Here is a 24481-nt window from a genome sequence, read left to right as displayed (position 1 = left end):
GGTACTGCTGGTGTAGTCTAAGGACAAGGTCAGGACAGAGCCAGTAAGAATGAAGCAGAAGAAGGATTATTTCTCTTTCAGTATTTCAATTTTTCATTATAGCTAAGCATGAGTTAAAAGAAAAAAAAAAGTAATAATCAGAGGAAACATTCTATGAAAAATATTCACAGTCACAGAGATGGATCTACCAAAAGATGTTCAGAATAGCTGCGATAATTGGAGTGGACTTTATTTCTATTGTCCAAAGCAGAGAGAGAAGATTACAGCATAGAAAAGTAGTTGCGAGAGCTGCAGGCAGCTGCACTCACATGGAGGTTATCATATTCTTAGTAATCTGTGCTTCTGGGTATATGGGGCTCAGCTGTGAGACTCTCCAATTTGGGATGTGCCCCCGTGATGCAGGCGCAGAGGGATGACCCAGCTGCACACCCTGATCTGTGCTGGCACTTTGCTGCTGCTGCTGATGATTGTTTAATGCTTTCTGTGGTGTAGGAGAGGGGAGGTTTGCAGACATTTCTATGGATTCAAATGAGAGTTTGGAGGGTCATCCTGCAGAACAGCTGATTTTGTTGATCATTTGCAATCAGCAAAAGAAAGAAGACATGTCTGAAGATGAAGGAGGAAAGAGAGAAATTGTAAGAGGAAGGCTGTACAGGAGGGAATGACAGAAAGCAAGTAGGAGCATGGCAAGGTAATAAGCAGTTAACTCATTGGTACAAACGTTATTGAAAATGCTGTTCTGCTTTATGGTTAGAAAAAGGCTTCACAAGAAACCTCTAAGTTTTCAGCTTCTAATGTAATTTTTTTAAGCCTATCTTGGTTACATACGAAATGAAGAAAAGGTTTTCTCTGCTAACATGAAAAACTTTATACATTTAAAAAAAAAAAATGTCTAATCCTAATATGTCTGCATTTTACACTGGATTCCCCCCAGAATGTGATGAATAACGCAATGGAAATTGTGAGATGCCTATGGAAAATCACTTGTGTTAACTCATCAGGCAGCTAAAGATCCTGCATTATAGCAGATGAAGTAGGGCATTTGAGTTATAGAACAGTTTGGGTTGGAAGGGACCTGTAAGATCCTCTGGTTCCAACCCCCTGCTATAGGCAGGGACACCTCCCACTAGAACAGGTTGCTCACAGCCCCATCCAGCCCGGCCTTGAATGCTTCCAGAGAGGGGTCATCAACAGCCTCTCTGGGCAACCTGTTCCAGTGTATCACCACCCTCATAATAAAGAGTTTCTTCCTAACATCTAGTCTAAACCTACCCTTTTCTAGTTTAAAGTTTACCCCACCTTGTTGCTACCTTCTAAACTCAAGGGACTTTCAATGACATATTTCTAAAAGACACTTCCTTGTAGGCATTTTGGTCCCTACTGTCAAAAGCAACACAAAAGCTTACAATACTAACATTACTGTTAGAGAAAGGAATCTTTAAATTACAGTAAATACAACTTTCTTATCAATACTTCCAGAAAAAAAGAAGAAAAAAAACTTCAAATTCCTTTTTGTGCTTTTGCTCTTATATCCTGTAGTCAACTGTATGAATACTTCTAGTCGTCAGCCTCAAGACTGGGGGAGGCAATTGCCTGGATTGAATTTGAAGACAGAATAGAACTGGAGTCTGGTTCTTGTCAGATGCCGGACAAGAATAGAGCCTGAAACTCTGAATATGAAAGTCAGAGTTTTTTTTAATGTGGTGAACATATTGAACAGTGGGCTTTATTTCATCTCAATTTTTAATTTATCTTTTGTGACTACCTGAGAATGCTGTCAGTTCATTTGGCTATTACAGGATCATAGCAAACAAAACTCTCTGTAAAACTCAGAGGGCTTATGAAAAGAAGAAAGTGGGTGGCACATAATTGTCTGCATTTAATTGCTTACAGCTACTTCAAAAATAGACTTGGAATATTCTTGGCTTGGAATAACTAGCCTAACTAGACTGTTACAAAAATCTGCTTGACCTTTCCTGTGCTTTTGTGATAATACTGGGATGGGAGAAGCTGAGATTCTTGCCGTCAAGGTTCCCAGGTCCTGCATGCCTTTCCTCTCTTGAGACTCAAGCACTGAGCATCACGGTGCCAAATATTATGAGTCTTAGATCATTTCATACTTATGACATAAATTTTAAGTTCAAAAAGACTTCCATTTAAATTAGTTACAAATGGGATCAAGTAGGAATAACTACTGATTTAATTCTTCTCAATTTTTTTATAGCCAGGGACATGATTTAGAGGAAGGTTGTTATAGCTGGGGTAGTACGGTTAGGTTGAGGTTGGAATTGATGCTCTTTAAGGTCTTTTCCAACTTGAGCAATGCTAAAATTCCATGCTGTCTCTAGCTAGCTTCTTTGCGAACAGTAACTCCAGCATGGAGCATCCCTTGGGCCTTAAGAGTTGCTCAGTGACTGAGCTTGTCACTCAGATTATAACGTCTGCCAGGGCCTGTCAGGATTTACAAATGAGCTGTGTCCTACCAGTACTTGTTCTGTGTTGGGAGCCAGGTCAGATCTCAGTTGTGTAGCCCTTGGCAGGAAGCGCCATGGTGCCAGGGGTGGTTGTCAGCCTCTCCCACAGGCAGAATTTCCATTGCCACAACAGCAGGACACAGATTTTAACTCTGTCCGTGCAGAGAAATGCAACACATAAACTTCCTACACATAAAAGATTTCTGCCTGGGATGGAAGCTGTGGTCTGTAATCAGCACTATTCCCTAGCTTGGACCAGGCTTATCCAGAGCCTAATGAGGTTTCACAGTGTTGACAGGAGCAGTTTTCCAGCTGTTTCCAGTTGTTGGGCAGGTTGAAAGCACCAGGTTAAGGCTTACATTAATGTTCAGGGCAGCAAGGGTGAGGAGCAATAACTTAGTAAGTCTTGAAAGGTCAGAAAAGAGAAGGTGAAGACTGGGGATGAGAAGCTTACTTTGCAGAGAAGCACACGTATCTGCACACAAGTATTGGAAGCATTAAGTGCGCAGTTCCAGGATGATGCCCCACTGATACTCAACCCTATAAAGCTTCTGCCTAAGCCAGGCAGGACATGCAAGCAGCAACCTGCAGAAATGAGAAATGAAGGGACACTCACTCTGCTGTAGTCAGCAGATTGGCAGCAGAGCTCAGAAGATAATGGGGTTTTCTGATTTCCTGGCCAGCTGCTTTGTCACTGCAACTTTAATCAACTTTGAAGTACAATGGTACAAAAGATGCAGAGAAGTCCCTCATCCTTGCCACAATTTCTGCCAGAACTGAACATCAGCTACAAGTCTAATTTGTAGCTGTGAGAAAAAGGAAGGGTGAAAACTGGTGGGTGTAACAGCACTCTTAACCTGTTAGAGGGAGTCCTGACGCTGGCCTTGACCACTCTTGTTGGCGCCTGAGTCCTGTTGGCTGTCCTGAGCTCCTTTATGAACTAGGGGCGTGAAGGAGTGCCAATAGTCACCTGAGGAAAATTTCATAGAACCACAGAATGTCCTGAGTTGTAAGGAACCCACAGGGATTGAGTCCAACTCTTGGCTCCATACTCAAAAATCAAACTCTATGTCTAGGAGTGTTGTCCAAATAATAACATCTGTCCAACGTGTTCTCATATTGTGGCACCAGACCTGCCACCATTGCTGGAGGCGCGCAGCACAGAGCAGAGGGGACAACCTCTCCCTTCAACCCGTGGCAGTGCTGGGCCTCATGCATTCCAAGGTACAGTTGGCCCTTTGGGCTGCCAGGGCATGCTGCTGGCTCACATTCAACTTGCCACCAGCCAGAATCCCCAAATTCCTTTCCGTGTGGCTTTTCTCCAGTGTCTCTGCCTCTTGTCCCCCGGTCTGCACTCATACTGAGGGCTGGAGGTGGTGATTGTTCAGCCTTCCAATTTGTTCAGCCTTTTATTTCTGCAATGCCTCTCTACCTTCCAGGGATTCAGAAGTTCCTTCCAATTTCGCATCATCTGCAAAATTACTTAGTATACCTTCAAGCCCTGCATCCAGTAATTGATGATAACATTAGAGAACTGGCCCTATTTCCTTGGTGAACTTCATTTATGTGGAATAAATCTGGTTAAGACAAAGGGTTTCTCAAAAACTATATCCTGTGCTGAGTCCTTAAGTACAGAAAGTTGTACACTGATCAGACTACTTACTGCCAAGCTAAAACTTACAGAAGAAAATGTAGCTGAAAACTGGCAATAAAAATATCACAAGTGGTTTAGACAGTCTTCCTTGACACTGTTAGAGTTATTTCTAGAGCTTACATACATTATTTATATATTCAAAAGTAGCAAAGAAAATCTGTGCACTATTTTTTTAATAGATTTACAGAAGCTGTCTAACATCCTCAAGCTGACATGATCTGAGTCAGCTTTTGCCCTTCCAGCACTGTTTTCCTTCTCCACTCAGGTTCTCCACTCAGATAACACATGGAGGAGCTCATCCACAGCTGTACATATTTGTGTAGGACAGTCTATGCTGGTGCTGTGAATTGTGTATGGTCCCCAAACCGAATGTTACTGAGTCATACCATTTTTAGCTGAAAAGTAAGGTTGAGCTACGAATTATATGGCTAATATACATTTGTGACTATGATTCTATGACCATTTTTGTTCAGATGGTTTGCATTGTTTTAGGTGAGGATCACATCTTCGTTCAATCAGGCTAAAGTTCTGGTGACAGGATTTGTTAAACTTTGTACATTTATGTTACTTCAAACAACTTCCCTCTTATAAAAGATACACCATACAGCCAGCCTGCTGCATGTGCTTTTTCAAGGGTAACCACAAGTGCAATCTGAATATTACTTAAAAGAAAATGTGAAAAGGTAGATGCTTTTCCAGGCTAATATTTTTCAAAGTGAGGTATGCTAAATTTTAACGATAAAGTAATATATAAATGTTTTTGCTTTAAGAAAACTTCCCACTAGGAAAATCTGCTAAAGTACAGGCGCTCTATGACACAGTATGCTCAATGTTCAGCTAAGTTGAGCAAGACAAAGGTAGCAATTGCAATAAGCTACTGTTCAATGCTCCAGCCTCCTAAGAGGAATCAGAAGGGAGGGACTTGAACTTCCTGAGTTTTCCAGTTCTTTTTTACATAGCCAAATATAAGGGCAAAGATGGCCAGAGTTAGGCAGCTTCTCCCAAAGGGCCCAAAAGAGCCCAGACAAATGTGTTGAGGAAGTATCTGAGAAGAGGCAGAAATTTTAGAAACACTAAACAGCATTAAGCATTTTCTGAGTACTGCTACTGGATTTACTGCGTCCAGCAAAATGACTGCAGATATTAAATTTATTCCAAAAGTATATAGGAGACTATATATTCTGATATGAGCAGCCACGTGCTTTTCGACAAACAGTAATACTATTATTAGATATAAAATAAAACACTGGAAATAAAATATGCCTCTTCATAGAGGCTAACATTGTTTGCTCAACACAGGCATCTACCGTATAGACAAGACGTGACAAACTTGGCAACACCAGAGAGGATCTTATACATGAGAACCTCTGAAGCCAATTCAGGCCTATAGGGGTGTTAGTACTGCTTACCTTGCAAGCAGAGTACAACCTACAACATAAACATTCATACAGTCTTTTCCAGGTTGTAATAATGTTGTGCAGTCTGGGAAATGACAGCTACCTAGTAACATATTCTGTGGAAAGCTCTCAAATTCTCAGATCATTTTCTGAATCAGTCACGTACATCAGAATCAAGTAAGTTCCTATGCCACCTGTAACAGCAAAATAGTGCCTCAACCCTTCAGTAAGACTGGATCGAGCCTTTCCTCCATTGCCCTCCAGTTTTACTCCATGTATGTCCCTGAGCTTTCCCAATAGCTTTGCTCTTACGTTTCACCTCTGAGAAATACCTAACAATATGCAATATGTTTGTGGTACCTTACAAAGATACTGCATGGAAAAGATTAACCCATTACAACTATAAAACATTTTAGAAGCCATCTTTATAGTTTCAACTCTAGCAGCTGCATGTGGGACAGGTGCTGCTGAATGTGGCTTGATTGTGGTCCAAGCAGGAGTGTCTAAAAAAAACAGTGACTTGAGTAAGGCTGCACAGTGCAAACCAATGCCTCATGTAAACAAGAAACTTTTGAAACAGCATGTCTTTAATGAAAACTTTTCTCTGCAACAGGGAGCAGAAGCATCCACTAATTCAAAGAGCTTTTTGCAACAGGGAGCAGCGTCCACTAATTCAAACAGCTTTTCCAGTTAATTTACTTTTTCAGAGAGGCTCCAAATTTCATTAATGTCCTTGGTAAGGTTTCTTTCTCCACACAGAATGCACAGCATTTTTACAATGCAAACACATACCAACTTCTAGAAGCGTAGGTGAGGATACTACAAAGTCCTGATCCTGGTACTGCCACTAGATTTCAGTCTCCAGATTATAATGCTTTTATCTGAAAATATGCTTAGATGGGTAATGTTCAGTATATGAATTTATGAGGAATTGTCTTTCTGGTTGTTCAATTCCACTTCTGCACTGTCATGACTTACACACTTAAGGAAAATAATAGGATTACAGTTTTCTTTGCAATATCAGCATTATCCTGACTAGATATTAAAAGAAATGAATGATGAGCATAGCTGTAATACAAGAACCAGAAGTTCCAGCGATCTTCAATCATGAAAACTTCACTGTATCTGAATATCAAGCATTTTTGTGTATCCAGCATATTTTGTATATTTTGTAGCTGAAATGTTTTACATATTTCATTGTTCTGAATTCAGATGCGAGCTTCACCAGAGTTCAAGGAACATGTGATCTAGGAACATTTGTAGCTAACAGCATTATTAAAAATTAATCTTTATAAATACATAATCATTTTTTCTATGGCATGGAAACTTAAGTGGTTTGTGACCTCCTGCTGTTCTTCATAAAATGCTGCATTAATATGTTTCATCTTTTTCCCAAACAACCCTACTGCTGCGGTGCTGTGGAATATTATGGATCAGTATTAAAACAACAGTTAACAGGCAAGAATTGTGAGTATACACAGATAAGTAGAGAGACAGGTGCAGAGAATTATGTGTCCCAGGTGAGAATGATTCATTTTCTGTATAAAGAACAGTGGCTTTTGTCTTCCTGATGCCAGTCTGTTATGTTAACGAGCAGTTATTTGCCTGTCCTGATGCAAGCCTTCTTTCTGTGTATCCCCCAAGCTGAAGAAGAATCACAAACCCTACTAAGATGAACCTTCTAATTTAAGTAGAAAATTGCAATTATTTTGTCAAATCCTTTAATTAGCAGATGGTACCACTGCCACTGTGGGTCAGACACCACTCTGAGAACGCCAAAGCAATCCCATTATTCTCAAGTGGGACAAAGAAATGTAAACAAAGACTGTATTTCCACTTCACTCTCCTGTAATTAAGTGGAACAGAGTAGAGAAAGAACATGAGAAACACAAAATCCCTGTTAAATGTTGAAAACTCAGAAAGTGTTTTTCCAGCACTGTTGGCTTCAAACTGTGCCATGGGAGATTTAGGCTGGACATTAGGAAATCCTACTTCTCTGAAAGAGTGGTCAGGCACTGGAATGGGCTGCCCAGGGAGGTGGTGGAGTCACCGACCCTGGAGGCGTTCAAGGAACGTTTGGATTTTGTGTTGAGGGACATGGTTTAGTGAGAACTATTGGTGATAGGTTGGACTGGATGATCTTGTAGATCTTTCCCAACCTCGGTGTTTCTGTGATTCTGTGATAAACCCAGCTCAAAAAAAATTACAAAGAACTTTCAGATGAAGCGTCAAAATTACCTATTGTCATCCTAATACGTTTGACTGAAGTTCAGGTATATTATCTTTTATCAGAACATCAGAGAGGAAGATGCACCATATATGTCCTAAAACTGACTCCAAAAAAAGCACACCGAGAAGTAAAATTTTAAAGACCTATCATTCTCAAATAAGAAGTAAGTCCAAATGCTAAAATTGCCAAGGGAGTGACATCTCCTGAAATCTTGCCTATCTTTGTGCTAACTGAAACAAAGACAGATTGGTAATTTATTCTCCTTGGAATCATCAGAATCAGTTTCAGATAGTCACAGTTTCACTACAAACAATCACCTCAGTGTGGACTGCTGTTGAATGTGATGCACCTTTAGAGTTCAACTGCAAACATGTAAACATGCACACACCAAAGCATCTGAGATGCACTAGAATAGTTCTATCAGGATTTACATTTCCAAGGAAGCTACTGTGAGAGTTTCTTTTCTGTATCTGCAAGCAGTTGGTGAGAGCAGCAGTGAACATGGTGTCTGCCTGATCCAATGTGTCCCATGGATTTCCTCCATTCTTACCACGCTTCCCCACAATGCAAAGCTTCCTTAAATCTAAAGCTGTCTGCCTGATAAACTATTCTGCCAGGTTTGCTTTGTGTGGTTTCCCGTGCCCAACTGATCCTGCGAAGGACTGAAGTTACACACAGCCCAGTTCACCCACGGAACATCCTTCAGTGATCTGGCACATCATTCAGCAAGGTGCAAAAATGCCTGGTAGCATCCTTGGGCACCTCTGAACACTACAGTGTGAAGCAATAGGGCACTTCAGTATCCAGGTGCACAGAGAAAACACCAGGAACCACAGAAATGAATATTCCCAGCTCCCTTAACTTCTTGGCCACTACACATCCAGTTATGTTGAATTCCACTAGGAACTGTCCATTTAAAACTCTTTATGGGCTTTGACAGTCTTAGAAGGAAAGAGCATATGTCCATGCACATTAAGATGGAGCTGGGAAAAACTGTACCCCTGTTTGCTTACTGAAATAAAGAGGAGATTGGAAGAGTCTGGCACTCTCTTCTTGTGGGGCCTGGATCCTACAGAATCTCTTTACCTCTGTTATTGTTATACATAATCCTACATCACCATGAACTCTGCAAATCTAGCAAAACATTTTACTTGGTAGAGGCTTCTCTTTATCCATTTCTGGGGCAACAAAAATCAAGTAAGAAAGAAGACTCTGAATTACACGTACCTCATTCCAAAACTAGAAGATGAAAACAGAACCCTACTTCTATTATGTGCTCCATTGCTTTTACATCTACTTAGTAGCATACGATCCTTAAATTCAATACAAAAGTAATATAAAATATGCATATGTTTACACAACTAAGCTAAATCTGTTTTACACATGAATGACCAAGAACTGGAATGGCTTTTAAATTATATAATAAAATTAACAAATTAAAACATGGATAGAAGGAACTAGAACATATACCATTTTATGGTTGTCCAACTTGTTCTAGTTTATCGAAGTATATAATAACTTTTCTATACATATATATATTACCCCTGAACAAACTGCTCTGAATGGCTCACGCCCAAAGCAGAGTGATTAAATGTTTCTTAATGCATTTAACCTCACAGAATAATTGCTCACATCAATTCACACCAAGTATGTGCAGCCAAAATTTAAATTATGGGCTACAAATCTCCACTGTATGAATTTTCACCAGCATTTTAAAACGAGAAAGAAGAAAGTGAGAATTAATGCATGTGAGCATGTGCAAGTATGTGCTAACTGCACAAACATACATGAGATACCTACTCATGCCTTCCTTGTCTTCCTGCTAACTTTATTCAGCATCCATTCTTTGTTATTCATTTACAAAGAGTGTACAGACTACCCCATGCTTCTTATCGTCAAGCACTGAGCACAGGTTTACTTCTGCCTAGGAGTTAGCTCTGCAATTAAAAGACAAGTAACTGAACAGATTAAAATTGACTGGATGAACAAAGGAGTGGAGCCAACTAAGTCATTTCCTTACAATGTCAACGTTACACAATCTGAAGAATTAAACAGAAACCTGTTTAATTCTGAAATTAAAGATTACTGAAAGATATCTGGAATAAACATGTAAAGCCAAGTCAATTTTGATCTCAAGTAAGTAAAAATCATTTTTTTAGTTGCTGCTTCTTTTTAACCAGATGATATTAAGTATTACAAATAACTAAAAAAAAAAAGGGAAAACTTTCAGATGGATCTTCTAAAGGAAACTTCAAAATGACACATCTTCTGTGTGTGCCCTGGACTGCCATGGATGAGATCTTATGCTGTCCCTGCATTGAACGTGATACTATCAACATCTGGCTAGGACATGTCTGGCAGGAAGAGCTTGAGACTTCAACCTGGGTTGCATTGAGGAAGCTGCTATCTGACTTGGACATTTTCCCATGATGTGAAGTACAGAAAAATGAAATAAAATCCTTCAGGGGTACGCTCTGAGCAATTACAGAGCAGCAGTAGTGATAGAATGGAAAACAGCCCAGGTTTTACTAAGATATGGTTGACCAGTGACTGGAAAGGATACCCCAAAGCCTGAAAATGATGTCAGGCAGATGGCAAGGAGATGCAGGTCAGCGTGCTCACGTCAGTTCAGGATGGATTCCCACTTTCAAAAATCTTGCCCACTGCTTAATTTATTTTTCCTAGACCTAATACTTATTGAAATTTAATTAAAGCAGTGTTTGGATTTAAGCACTCCACCATAGCATTAGCTACCCACTCATCGTAGCGCTGCTCTCCTCAGAGACATACCGGCTGTGGTTTTACACAGCAATTGCTGCTTCTCCACAGAGGGAAGATTGGTCCCATGATGCTCATGTGCTTCCTGATTTCCAGCCGTTACATTTCATTAAGAGACAGCTAAAATTGCCTCAGTGGCTTCCTTGTATTACTTTTCCACATAAGCAGTTGGTTCAATTTCCATGGGGATGCTACAGAGACAGGAACAGGATGAGAGGTGTCTCTTGATACTGTCTTCCTGCACAGAAGCAGTCCCACTTCAAAAGACTTCAGGAAAATCACATAAGCAACTACAAATGGAAATGACTAAAGGTCATTTGGAGACCAATGGGAAAAAAAGCATTTTCATTATTCAAGCAAAGTTATAAAAAAAAAAATTAAAAAAAAGATGGCCAAGCATTTTGTAGACAATTTCCATTCTATTATTCAATGACATGATTTGTTCCACAGTTATCTCCTTTAATAAATGTACATACATTTCTTTTTTCTCTTCTTACTTACTCGAGAACATTATTTAGAGTGGTCTTGTCACCAACTGGGATGTCCTAGATAAGCAAAAGAAAGCTTTCTGGCTACACCCTATTTTTACACAGGGTCAGGCCTGTTGTCACTGGAGGCGATGAGATTTTTTACCAACAGGTTTAACAGACAGAAAACTGCAATGCATCATCTACTGTGGGAAGGTGATGCAATGAAGGACAATGCTCAAATACATGTATAGATTACAGGGGAAAAAGTTGGACATGAGCATATATGTGTAAAGGTTGTATTGGAGTAGCAAGTATTACATGAGTGAGGAGATTCTTTACATCACTTGGTGTGACATTAGCCTGAGGCTCCTGCTTATTAGCCTTATTTTTATGCAGCTTCTCTGCAGCACAACAGATATCAACTGAAGAGAAAAGGTACTTAGTCCATACCTTAGCACATGTGCTTGGAATAGCTACTGCTTTGTTCATCTTTAATCTACAGGGAGTTTCACATCAAGTATGCAGAGCCATTTGTTCGTAATGTGCATAGCAGTACCACGTTTGCTCTAACACCAGCTAAGAGAGAGCTCTGCTCTTCTGGAGATACTGTTGACTTTCATTAGACAGTGCAATCCTCAAAGCCTGTTTTTTTTTTTTTTTGTCCAATTTATCTGTGCAGTGAACTATGGCTTGGCATATTTTTAATTGGTACAGATGGAGAGTGTCACAGATCTCTTCCTCGTGGCTTTTCTATACTGAGAACTCCCAGCACTCACTTTTATGGTCCCCCTTCTAGGAGTGCAAAGAAAGCAAAGAGACCAATATAACTCACATTGCAGCTCTGGGTATCAAGGGTGCTCAGACACAAACTGTTTTTTCTGGATAAAACCATGTTACCAAGACAACAGATATCACACACACGAGCCACTCTCCCCCTCAGGGCACTTAATTCCATAGATAAATCCTGACAATCCTGGTCAAATAAAACTTATTTTTCTCAGCAGTCATCCTGGTCAGCATAGGAGGAAGATGTCATGGCTATCCTGATGAGTTCAGAGCCAGCCAGTTCAGTAATTGAACCAGTGCCAGATGACAAGGAATAAGTTGTAAATAAGTATATACAAGTAAATAAGTATATGTAAGTAAATAAGTATATATAAGTAAATAAGTAAAACTGCCAGCTCTTCGTTGGCAGCAGGAGCTCAGGGATTTTGGAAATCCAGGTTGAAGTCCAAGCATGTAGAACAATCCATCGGTGGTGGCAGGGTCAAGCTCATGACTTCCTGCAAGACAGGCTCAGCCAATTCCCTCTTGATAGAGGCAAGAATCCTAACATATCTTGATTAAAAAATGAATTCATATGATATTTGTTAATTTAATAGTGCCAATTCAAGTCTCAGCTATGTGAGTTCAGAATGAGCTTACACTACAGTACAGCTGAGACATGACTTGATCACAGTCACTCAAACAAGAGCAGTTGAATCAAGCCAGTTTCACAATCCTTGCAGTAAAACCAGAACACGGACTAATCCACTAGCCTAACAAATAGGGCAATTTTGATTGGTTTTGTCAGCTACTTGCAGAGCATTTTGCCTACAGGAGTATTGTCTGCACATTAATGCCACGAATACTACAGTGTCACTGGCCTCTTGTTGCAGCACAATGCCTTTGTGGATTCTGATGCAAAAAGTCAACATCAATATTAGAGGTAGCTGTTCTATGAGCTTTCTGGGGCATAAACATCACATCTAAATAAAAAAATGCTGCATGGTGCAAGGGATGAGTACACGTGCTGTACTTGCGAAGATGACAGGCTCCCATGTTATGGAGACCAAGGATGGATGTCTAGTGGTACAGTCTGTTTAGATCCATCGCTGAATATGATGGGTAGTTGTCACTGAATGCATTCTTCTAGTTTCTAAATCAGTACACAAGAATTTTCTCTGGTTGTCATTCCTTTTGTTCTGAACAGGTAACAGTGGTGTTTGGTGAACTATCTAGACATCCATCAGCACTCTGCTATATACTGGTGCATACCCAGAAATACTGTGAACAGGTATAGTATAGGCTCTGATCCTGCCCTCTCCTTGAATATCCACAGAGAATCATATGTAACATGGCAGAGGCCATACTATAGCAAATTATCTTGTTCTGTCAGAAGAAAACCATCATCCATACCACTGAGGATTCCTTCAAGGAGAGAATGAGGCCATTACAGCACATTACATTCATTCCCGGATATGGCAGTGGTCTACGGGCTTTTCAAAAATTAATTACTCATAGTCAGAGGAAGGAAAAAAACCAAGAGCAAAACACCAGGGTGTGGCAAAAGTTGAATGATGACACAAAGAGATTATGAGACAACCAGTTATCCCCTAGTTCAAGGGTAAATAACAGTCAAGAAAATGTTTATGAAGTCCTTCAAAATGAAGTCATCATCATCAGAACACAGCATCTGTACAGCAGGTTTACAAGCGGCAGGGGCATTTGTCTACCTTGAGAAAAACAAGTTGGCCAAGTTCTTTATTGCACAGTCAAGATAATCCTTGCCTTTGATACGGTTCACTGCAAGGAACACTGAAAGCTCTCAGTCGGATTGCTGTGCTAGCACACTCAGGATTGTCCCTGCATCACCACTGACAGCTGTTAGGACCCTGTGCTTTCTTTTCCTTCTTTGTTACAACCTCTTGCACTCCCCTGTGTCCACTGTACCACAGGGTTCTCTTTGGAGCGCAGTTAACTGAAGTTTTCTGATTTTAAAAAGCAGAGGAAAAGGTTCTTGCATTTTCAGCCATTCTCATGAAAAGACGAACTACGATAGAATTACTCACAGGTAAATACAAACTTCAATAAATACTACTCATTTTTAATTCCTTTCCTTCTAATAATGCCAGATCAAAGGATTAATTGTGGATTTTCTTCCACATGGGATCTGCTTTGTTTTCCTTTGCTGATGCCTTTTCAGAAACTCCTTGAAGTGACCTTCTCACACCACTTATTCATGGCCTCTGAAACACGAGTTCTTCTTCCGTTCATGGGCATCTCTTATGGTGAAGAGGCTTCCCTAGGAAATGCCAATATCTTCCTTCCTTCCTAATTCCTTCTTTCCAATGCAAATGGGAGGCTGTGGATAGATTACACTTATCATAAAATCTACAGGTATCCTAAAATCCCCAATTATTTCTGTAAACAATTTTTTAGAAGTTCTGATCCTTCCTTACAGAATTACCTTTGGTTTAAATATTTTGGACTCAGGACTGAAGGTGTATAAGGTTGCCAAGAGCACTGCCACTCTTCCAAACCCATTTAAATCCAGAATAGCCAAGGTAACCTTTTAGCACCAGCCAGCCAATGTCTGTTTTCTCTCATTCATTTTCATGTATTTCTTGAAGCAATTTTGAATCTCTTGTGTTTCTCCACCCTACCTGATAAACTCATTACCTGTTTTTCATTTCAGCCATCTTTGGTGATGGAATGAAAGACCATGAAATTATGTTCCTAAAGCTCTGACAAACTAGCAGGCTGGCTAGAGGAAAGTGATTCAAATTGCATTCCTAGTCTCAGATTAATCCAGGAAAGAGTAACCCATAAAAATCAGCTCTCATAAGTTCTGTTGTTTATGGAATTATAGCTTTGCTTCTTTTCCCCACAGCCATCAACAAAAATCCTCCAGAAGAGATGATGTGTCCAGAAATAGTTAGCATTTAAGAAAAAAACCCAAACCCTCATGCTCAGGCATATCTAAACTTCAGTCTGAACACCAGCTGAGTATTTCACTCACAACCAACTGTATCTTTGTTTAACCAATGCTTCATATGCCTATAGCGTATTTTTTCATTACATATGAAATTGGGAGGAATGCTAGTGTGACTGCTTAATACAAGCTTGATCCTAGGCCATGAAAACCAAACGGGATTCAACAATCATTTTTACTGGGCTTTCGATTGGGTCCATAAAGCTTGCAGGCTTTTAGGGATATACGTACAGTTTTGAAAATGTAAGTGCCAGCATATAAGCATGGTCAAAGAACTGATTTTTGATGATGGTGATAGAAAATTCATGAGCTACCAAGTGTTTTTAGGCAGAACTTAAATCTAAAAGGCTGCAAACAGTGTGTTTTCAGCACATGTACACATCCTGGAGACACCTTGGCCTGCAGACACAAAGCTCACTACTGCAAGGAGCCAAGCGCCCACTGAGCACCACTGTCTTCTTTTGCATACAAAGCTCCTCCGAAGGGGGACTGTGCAGCTGGCAGGAGCCTTTGCAGGCTGTCTGCATGAGCAAAGGATCTTGGCATTCAGCAACTGCCCGCCAGGCACCCTGCACCCAGTGAAGACAGGGAGAATGCATCAGCTTCAGCAGAAAGAAAAATCAAACCCATTGTCAACTACTTTCAGCACAAACACAAGTCACCTTCAGGCAGCAGGGTTTCTGGGCACTCTTTGGACCTCACTCGGAGTGCTGCTTATCTATGCACTTTCAGCTGTCAGCATCATGCAACTGTGGAATTAATGATGAGCATATGGAGACCATGGGCATTTTGCAAAACTTAGGAAGGTGATGGACTTGTGTTTTCAGGTTAAAGCAGTAGCTAGCAGCAAAAGTAAATTCCCTGAGTAATTTCTCCTTTAAACTAGGCAAATAATGCTGTTGGTTAAATTGAAAAAGCATGATTCACCATAGCAAAAGGCTGATTTTTACTGCCTGCTTTGATAAACAGAATTGTTTGTGTTGGCTGATTAACTTGCAAAGACGCATAGAACTCTGAAGGCACAAAGGACCAAGAATGTTAACTATCAAATTAAGACCTTTTAAGGGGAAATAAGGACTGCAGATTCAAATATGTACATGCACATATTCAGCTGCAAAATAATTGAGATTGTCAGTTTTTCTGCCTGGCAATATATATCTGCTACTTGAGCAATAGCAAAAGGAATAGCTGGTGATGTCAGTGCCACTGATCTATCCTCTCATTACTTCTATCTAAAAGTGTGTGTGTGAGGGGGGGAGGGGGTCAGAAAGACAGACTGTTATAATGAAAGGAACATCATGTAGACAACAAGCAACTCAAATGCAGCCAACAACAAGAGAGTACTACATTCAGTCTATACAAATCAGTGCAAACCAAAATACATCTTCTTTTAAACCACCTCCAGTTTTCTTTACAGAGATACTGCAATACAGAACAGAAACATCACTCTGGAAATGTAATTGGATTCAGTAAAGCAAAATACAAATATTAAAAACACCGACTGTGTTCTTCAAAATGGAGTTTAAATACTAGAAGAAATCTTAACAATTTTTTTTCTGTTCTTTTGGTTTCCAAGACTTCTGCAGTCACCGTGGGGCTTTTTATAGTTTGCTTTTTATTACTAGAATCCAAGATTCTCTCTGAAGGCCTTTACTTAGCAAGCAGGAGTTCTGAAGAAAGTACCACACATTGGTAGATTGACCAAAAATTAGAGGAGACCATAATCTGCAATATTTGGAGCCTACATGACTGTAAGAGTTGTTTAGGACAAGATGGAGAGAGATCAGCAGCAAAATTTGGAAGAGAGCCCAAGTTTTCTCTCCTTACCAAATACTCCAATCACCACCTCTGGATTCTTCTGCCTGGCCCCTGTGGTCAGTTCTGAGAGCCAGGAGTAGCTCTCACCAACGCAATATGGCCTCCAGATCTTGTGGCAGATCATGTCAGTAATCTACATTCCTTCTTGCTAGCTCTTGTGGCTACTTACACAGGCTCTCAAGAAAAGCCATCTAAATTAAGTAACTCAAGGAGGATCAGCAATGCTATATTAAATACTTGCGTGGACATTTTAATTCAGAGCTGAATTGGCCTTAATGAATTAAAATAAGATGAATGAGTTCATGAACTGAATAAACATCCACCCTAGGGCTTACAGTGACATAACTAATCCATTTCATATTTACAGTTTAAATAATTCAGAACAACTTTCCCAAGTAACGATGGATAAACAAGCCATAGAATAAACAAGACTTAGATGAAGATTTCTAAAAAACAACTGCTCTTTGTCAAACTATCTTTGATTCCCTATTTATAATCTGATTTTTTCCTGTTATATCTCTAAAAATAGGGCAACTGAGATTCTCTTTCTAGCAACTGTTTATTGTTCTTCTACATGCTAGCCCTAGCAGCCCTGGAAAGAGCACATGGTTATTGGCTTTGTCTGGGTGACTGCTACCCACATTTCAGATCCCTATGGATCTGGGATTTCTCATCCCTATTGCCAAAATCCTATTCATCTAGCTGCATGTGCCTTTTCAATGTATTTCACAGACAATGAAATAAAGGGCAGCTACTGTGATTAAAAAATCTTATCAGATTAGAGTCACTGGGCTGCATGTTCGCATTACCGTAACAACTCAATTCCCAACCGAAATATGGGTCAGCCATCAATCAGGTCACTGATATGGCAGGACTCAATCGATGTGCTGCCACGCTGGCCTCAGGGATTCTTGCTTCATTTCCTCTCCCATGGGAAACAGCGAGCAAGAGCAAAGCCGTATTCGAGGAATAAAACTCCCTCAACAGCAGCTCTAAGCGAAGGCATCTCACGAATTTCCCGTTTGGAAATCACTCACTGTGATGTGAGCAGCAGTGGTATCTAAAACGCGTGGTGGATTTTCCATATCATTGTTCTGGGAGTGAGAGACGTTCACCCCTAAGCAAGAGCAGAATGTACTGAGCAGATTCCTCCAGCCACAGCACCTGAACCCTGCAGTGCCATGGACGAGCTCTGCTGATTCTCAAGACGTGCACCTGAATAACGTAGGTTATTGACCAATGAGACATTTGTGTGGTAACATCCAATGTTTCTTTCATGGAACAACAAAAATGACCCCTGGCGTGTGTTTCTTAAAAGCCACATCCTGAGACCATCCTACCAGAAAGGAGAAAAAGGACTGCTTGCTGTGCCTGGGACAACTTCATGCAGCTGCTGCCCTTTAGGCTTTGTTCTCACCACACAGAATGCCTCGTGCCTCTATGTCACTGTAAAACACTGCTGCTTCCCCCCACATCATTAAAGACAGCATGAAAAACCTAAAGAATGAAAACCAACAGCCTGAGAAACAGTAATTAATTTTCATGCTTCAAATGCAGTTTAAAAATAAAAAGAAGCCTCAGCATATTTTGTTATTAAATGAAAACATTCTAAAATAATCTGTAAGCACACAGTTTGATGAAGACTGTACCTTCATGAGTCATGGCAATAGCAGCTGAAGTTACACAACGTCTTTTTAAACAAAAATGTGCTTCTTCCAAATGTGCTTGTTCTCTCTCAAACCAGATAGTCTATTATTGCTCATTCCGAACATTTCTGAAGCCATCTCCAGCAAATGTCATTCTCTAATCCATGTAGCATGTAGAAGTGTATGCAATTAACAGCACCTATTTTTCAATCCTCAAAATCTGCTGTAAATTCTCTAATGGATTAATTGCATTATTACATTATTTTAAAAGGGATGCATTGTTGTAGAATTATGTCACAGTATTACACTTTGGATGCCCTCGTATAATTTTCACAGCAGCTGGAAATGTAATTAGCATAAAAACCAAACGGCCTCATTAAACATCCCTTTCCTGTAAGATGGGACACATTTGAGAGCCTCGTCTCAATGGCTCTATTAAAGCTGTGTGCAGAGCTGGGATGGGGCTCCAACAGCACCAAAATGCATTTTCAGTCCAGTTCAGCAATGTCTCCTTCTTCAAACCTGAAAGTGTAATACAGCAGCCCTCAAGGAGACACAAAGATGCTGCTCCATAGTGGGATAAGCACACCTGGGTGACTGATTGTACTCCCCATTTTTGAAACAGAAGCTTGCATTCGGCATTTGAGTATAAGAATAGACAACTGCTGTAACTGCCCTCTGTGTGCAAATCAAAGCTGCACCTTCTGAACATAACTGCTCATTTGCATTCTTTTAATCTGTTCAAAATGCCAGATTTGAAGACACAAAGGATTTATAATTCCAGCAATAAAGAAGCAAGTGTCACTCAGGCTTTCCCTTGCTACAAAGTGCTTAATTAAGCTTTGGGTTGTTAATCTCATTGCAGGTTGGAAAATGACCATTCGGTTTAAAAATCTCTGTGGGATCTTTTGTTCCGCAGCAGTAAGCAGATATGCAGGCTAGTTTGTGATCACTATATGGAAATGCTAAAGTTTCAAACAGTTCTGAATGAATTCTGGTGCAGCTTCGAGCCAGCTTCTCAAGAGGCAGTAAGGAAACGTTAGTGCATGCAAAAAGAAGCAACCTGCGTTTAGACCGAGATAGACCTAGAACTCTTTTCTTTTTTTGTCACTTCAAAAATTGAGAATGCATAGAACGTGCAATTTCAGATCAACGCAAAAAAAAGAAATTTAAAGTTTTAATTAATGAATTTGAAATCATTATTTAAATAATAATTAAGACTTTCATTGCTTATCCACTGCTTGAGATCAAACGGTGTAAGATTTCAGCAGAACCATTTTCTTGTCTGGCCATCTAATCATTGCTATTCACATTTTTAGCTATACTCAATACCTAGCTCAAACACAGAAACAAATGTAGATCTGAATAAAATCACCTACGATTCATCCACAAATTACTGAAATATTATATGCTTATTTTCTAGCTTGTCCTTCAGACAAAAATATTTGCTTAAGTCAATGTATACTTGTGATTTAGATAACAGCTTCAGACAAGGATGAGGACAGGACAAGCTTCCACGTATCTTCAGACTGAGCTACACTGCAGGGGAGGACTCTGCCCTCTGATGAGAGAAGAAGAAACATAATTATCTCAGTCTTTCATATCTAAACCTAGAGAAAGACTGGCCAAAAATTGTAAGAGGAGTTGTAACTGAAAAAACTAATTAATTAAACCTTTCACATGGGATCACAGTAGTTATTAAATAAGAATTCCACTGATCAGAATGAGATTCTGACGTGCTTTAGAACACAGGTGTCCTTGTGGAAGCACACAAAGCAACCATTTTCCAAACAGAAGAGAATAGGAATGTTTAAGAGCAACACTGGCAACAAATTATTGAATTTCTACCGTTCAGAATATTCTGAGAAGGAAAATGCAACTTTTTTACCTATTGTAGTTAGAAATCATCAGCCATAGGAATTAAAATGATTTGGACATCACTGATGAAAAACAGCTCCTTTAATTGCAGATTTATCACATTTTGTTTTCTTCTTGTGTTAATCAGAATCATTCAAAGTCCCTGCCTGTAAGTGTTATTAAATTCAAACAGTCCCTCTGCTGACTGGAAGACTTATTGTATATAAACACACTGCCATATGAAATTGTATACGGTGCTTTTTGAAAGACCCTGGTGTGGAAAAACTGAAGCAATAAGGCTCCACAAGTGAAAAAAAAAAAAAGCACTTGAGCATAAAACAAACATCTGTTTTAATACAGATCCAGAAGTAGAACAGCTAAAAGTTTCATGAGTGAATATAGTTTTGGCACACTCGCTTTTCTTTAAACAGTTTGAGTGAGTGAGAAAGCACGTGGAAGTGCTTGTATGACCTCCCTAAAAGAGTCCAGATGCTCCATTTTGCAGCACTGCCTGTGTTAATGGGCTTCACTCTTTAAATTCAGTGCACAGTCCTCAGCTATTTTAGAAGAGCGACTGATACCAGGAGAAGAGTCCTAAGGTCCTCAGGCAGCAGGTCAGAATGCTGACATGTCCTGAAAGCCCCTGTCTCCCAGCCCAGCCCTTCCCAGCCCAGCAGATCTTTCCTGGCTTACGCTCCTTTGCTTCTTAGCTCTTCAGATATGTCGGACTACATTGTTCACTCCCAGTCTTTATCCCTACAACCTCTGCAGTCCTACACCTTGAGACAGGTGAATGCCAACCTCTACAACCTCTGATTTTACCCTAAACAAACAAGGCTGTATATGAAGCAGGAGCTAAATTCTCCAGGCCCAAGGCCTCTGTCATGTCAGGCTGTGGCCTCAGGACTGATGCTTGGAATGAGTTTCATGGTTTTCTGTGAGGAGGAGGATCTAGAAGACAAGTGAAAGTAGGTTTTGAAGTACCTAGAGAAAGCAGAGATCAGCAGATTTCTTTTTCTCACTTTACTATTACTACGTCAGACAATCTCCCACTTAGCAAAAAAAGCTGCAGTGGAGCTCCCTTCAAACACTGGACTTTCTCTGCTAATTGTACAGGATGCCTGTGTACCGAACCCAAACACCGACAAATCACTTGCCCCTCCTACTTACTACTGAGATTTATCCAGACTCCTTAACTCCTGCTTTCCTCTCTTCAGCACAGCCATTTCCCTCCAGGTACAAATTACATGCTTCCTCTTCCCTGTGTCTGAGCACTGCAACTTCGGGATGGATGAAGGAAAAGAAAGGCATCAGTTCTTTAAAATAAAGGTCACCAGACACCTGAAATGGCAAAACAAGACGTTTTTCCCAATAATGATTCCTGTAAGCAGCTGAAATTTTTTTTCTGAAAGGTTGCAAGTAGTTAGCTGTTGATGAATGCAGGGATAAAAAAACCACTTCAATAATATTTTAAATAATCCCAGAGCCTATCTCCCCTCAAGCTTCTTTACTTCAGAAGACAACACACACTTCCTTCTCCAAAACACAGCCAAGAACTGACATTTCACCAGCACGTGCACAGCAGTGCAATAAAACACCAGCACACCCAGAAGCTGTTTTGAAACTCACGTCAAGGCAAGCAGAACAAGATCAAGGTATGGAAATGACGACAAAGGTCTAGCTGAGGAGACGGCCAACTTTCCTTCCTGCTGCCTGCTGTGCTGCTTCCCATTACATTTGATGGAGGTTTAAAAATATTGGGCAGCCTGCTGGAGTTGTCCCAGCTGCATCCAGCTGAGAACAAGCTCAGGCAAAGAAAATTCCCAGTTTCTCCCTTGCTTCTTCTTCTGTAAGTAAGGCTGCTGCTCATCAGTTAAAGGAAGCAGACTCATTAAGTGATATAACCTTGGCAGTTTGACTGTACTCCCAAAGCTTTATCATATTGCTCATTGCTATGAGGGACCCATTGCTGCACCACAGTAATAAACGTTTCTATACTTTGTGTGCAAGAAGAATCAATAATCCTTAGCACAGAGCTTTTAGTCTAATAAAGATATAGATGCGAGATGTTATCACTTGGAGCTCTCCAAAAAAGGCAGCCTTTCAGCCTTCAATATCAGCCTGACTCTCTTGCTTCTTCTGGTCCTCTCACAGAAAAAAAAAATCCCATTAATTTCAAAGAAACTTTCAACAGATGAGGTCACACGTTTTGACCCATAACACTTCTGACATTTAAAATAATTGAATCTATTGTTGCGGCAAAAAAAAAAGGCTAATAAAATACTTGTATTAGTATTTATTTTTAATAATTACTGATGTTCTGTACAGGTAGGAAAGCTTGGGTGCATGCCTGCAGGACACTAATGGGTTTTTTTTTCTCAAAGCATCACATTCATCAGTGCACTAGAAGAAAATAAACCTGTATGAGGAAGTATCATGCTGACTCTCATTATGCCACCTCATAAGCTTGTCCTTTGATTCACTGTAAAAATTAAATATATTCTCTCAGTGAGATCAGAGGTATTAGACTAGAGTTCATGGAAACACAGGTGGAAAAGCACTAGTTTTTTGTATATCATTATAATATTTTGTATTACATACGGTAGGTTCAGTCAGTGCTACTGAATTGTCAGATAGAAGTCTGACAGGATTCTGCTGGATTCCCATTCCTCAGGGCTGTGGATGATGAAAACTGTGGGGTCCCCAGCTCTGATGCAGTCCAGAAGCAAGTCTCCCCCAGTGCTTCCGGCAGAGTGCTTGGCAAATTTGACATCTGTGTCAATTTTGCTGTAGTTATTAGCAGGGGAGCTGACAAGAATACCAATTTTGCCAAGCAGCTGCAGGATATTGTTGGCTTACAAGAAACAGGAAAAAAAAAAAGGTTTTGGATTCAGCTGAAATCAAACTCAGTACCTCAGTCAAACATTTCCTGCAAACTGCATACCCTGCTTTTAATTTGTTCTTCAGACATTGAAGTCCCATTTACAAGAGAAGGAGATATGCTGGCTGGTCAGGTTAAGCTTCCTGAGAAAAGGAAGTACATCTTTTTCCTCTGGTTTTAATCCCTGCACGTTTTCCAAATTTTTTGGTAAATGGGGACAATCTACATAACGACACTTGCAATGCCCAGAGCAGACCATGCCAGGCATATTCAAGCCAGCTTCAACCTAATTAGTCTAACTCTAGTAGTATGCAGCCCAGTTCCAGTTCATGGAGCTGGATAAACCATATAAATAAATACAAGGGGCATTTCTGCACCCCACGGTGCATCCAGTATTGCTGTGGTTATGCTATGTAACCAGTGAACCCAGAATGCTGCAACTAGCTTCAAACTAGTTGTCACTAAAGCATCCACGTATCCAATGCTCCTTGTGAGCACTGCAAATTTCATAGAAATCCTTTACACTGCACTACAGTTATGGCTGCTACAGAACATGAAAGACAAGCTTTTTGTTTTGCAGAAACATGTCATTTTTGTGACAATAGTTTTTCAGCTGTCAAACCAAAAATACAATCACCAGTCAGAGTAACACAGCCATCCATTCCAGCTCATTAGTCCTTGCCCGACAAATCAGGGAGCAGCTTAAACACCACACAGTACAGTGCAGCCTTAGGTCTGAACCCTGCAAAATCTTATTCTGCATTTAGCCTCATGCATGAATTTGCACTTGGCTAAATCAGACTTCTTGTGCTATTATGGGTCATTTGGAAGAGTACAGGCTTAGGGATGTCAGAAAGTATACTCCAGCCCTGCCTGAAAGCTTCCACTGTGCACTAACAGGTCAGAGAGCAACTGGGCTACAATTCAAGTATCTTCTAGCAATTGCTTTGTTCCTAGCTCCAGTGAGAATGAAAAGAAGGCAGAAGAAAACTCATGTTTTCTCACAGACAAGAGTTAAGATTTGCTGAAACACACATAATTATTAGTCATCACGGAAGAGCAAAGAAAAGAAGCCTTCTAAGTAAGTAAAACAGAGTCTGAAACAAATCAGGTACATATTCTATGAATCAGTGCATGGATTCTTGGGAGTCGTGCTCAGGCAAATTTGCAATATAAAAACATGTATTTGCAGTTTTCTATATAAATGTACATAAATATATGTAGACATATATAAAGTGTTAAACTTTATACTTAAATACGTATAGACTTATATACATATAGAAAGTGTATAAAAGTGTATAAACAAATTAAGAAGTGTTAAATCAGGAATGTTAAATGCAATGACAGGAGAAGAGGTGTGGCAGGAAGAGAGATTTGTTTTTCTCAGAAAACAAGTGACACATTTTTCCAGCCCAATGGAAAAAATAATTTATGGTTACACGAATTACTCAAGAAAATGCCAACTCTTTTGCCCTTTCCTTTTCTGTTCCTCTCTTTGTATTTACAGAGTTTGATCGTGGTT

General features: G+C 40.0%; 1 protein-coding gene across 1 annotated transcript in view; it reads right to left on the bottom strand.

Annotated features, from left to right (window-relative positions):
* The window catches only part of PHACTR1 (phosphatase and actin regulator 1), a 140532-nt gene that overhangs the window by 94379 nt on the left and 21672 nt on the right, over nt 1-24481 (bottom strand). The gene's annotated exons all lie outside the window — the stretch shown is intronic.

Source organism: Centrocercus urophasianus, unplaced genomic scaffold (genome assembly GCF_019232065.1).
Source record: "Centrocercus urophasianus isolate 14NV4802_14NV808 unplaced genomic scaffold, USGS_Curo_1.0 seq_11, whole genome shotgun sequence".
Lineage (NCBI taxonomy): Eukaryota > Metazoa > Chordata > Aves > Galliformes > Phasianidae > Centrocercus > Centrocercus urophasianus.
Note: the sequence above shows the minus strand (reverse complement) of the source record. Positions and strands in the feature narration are given on the sequence as shown.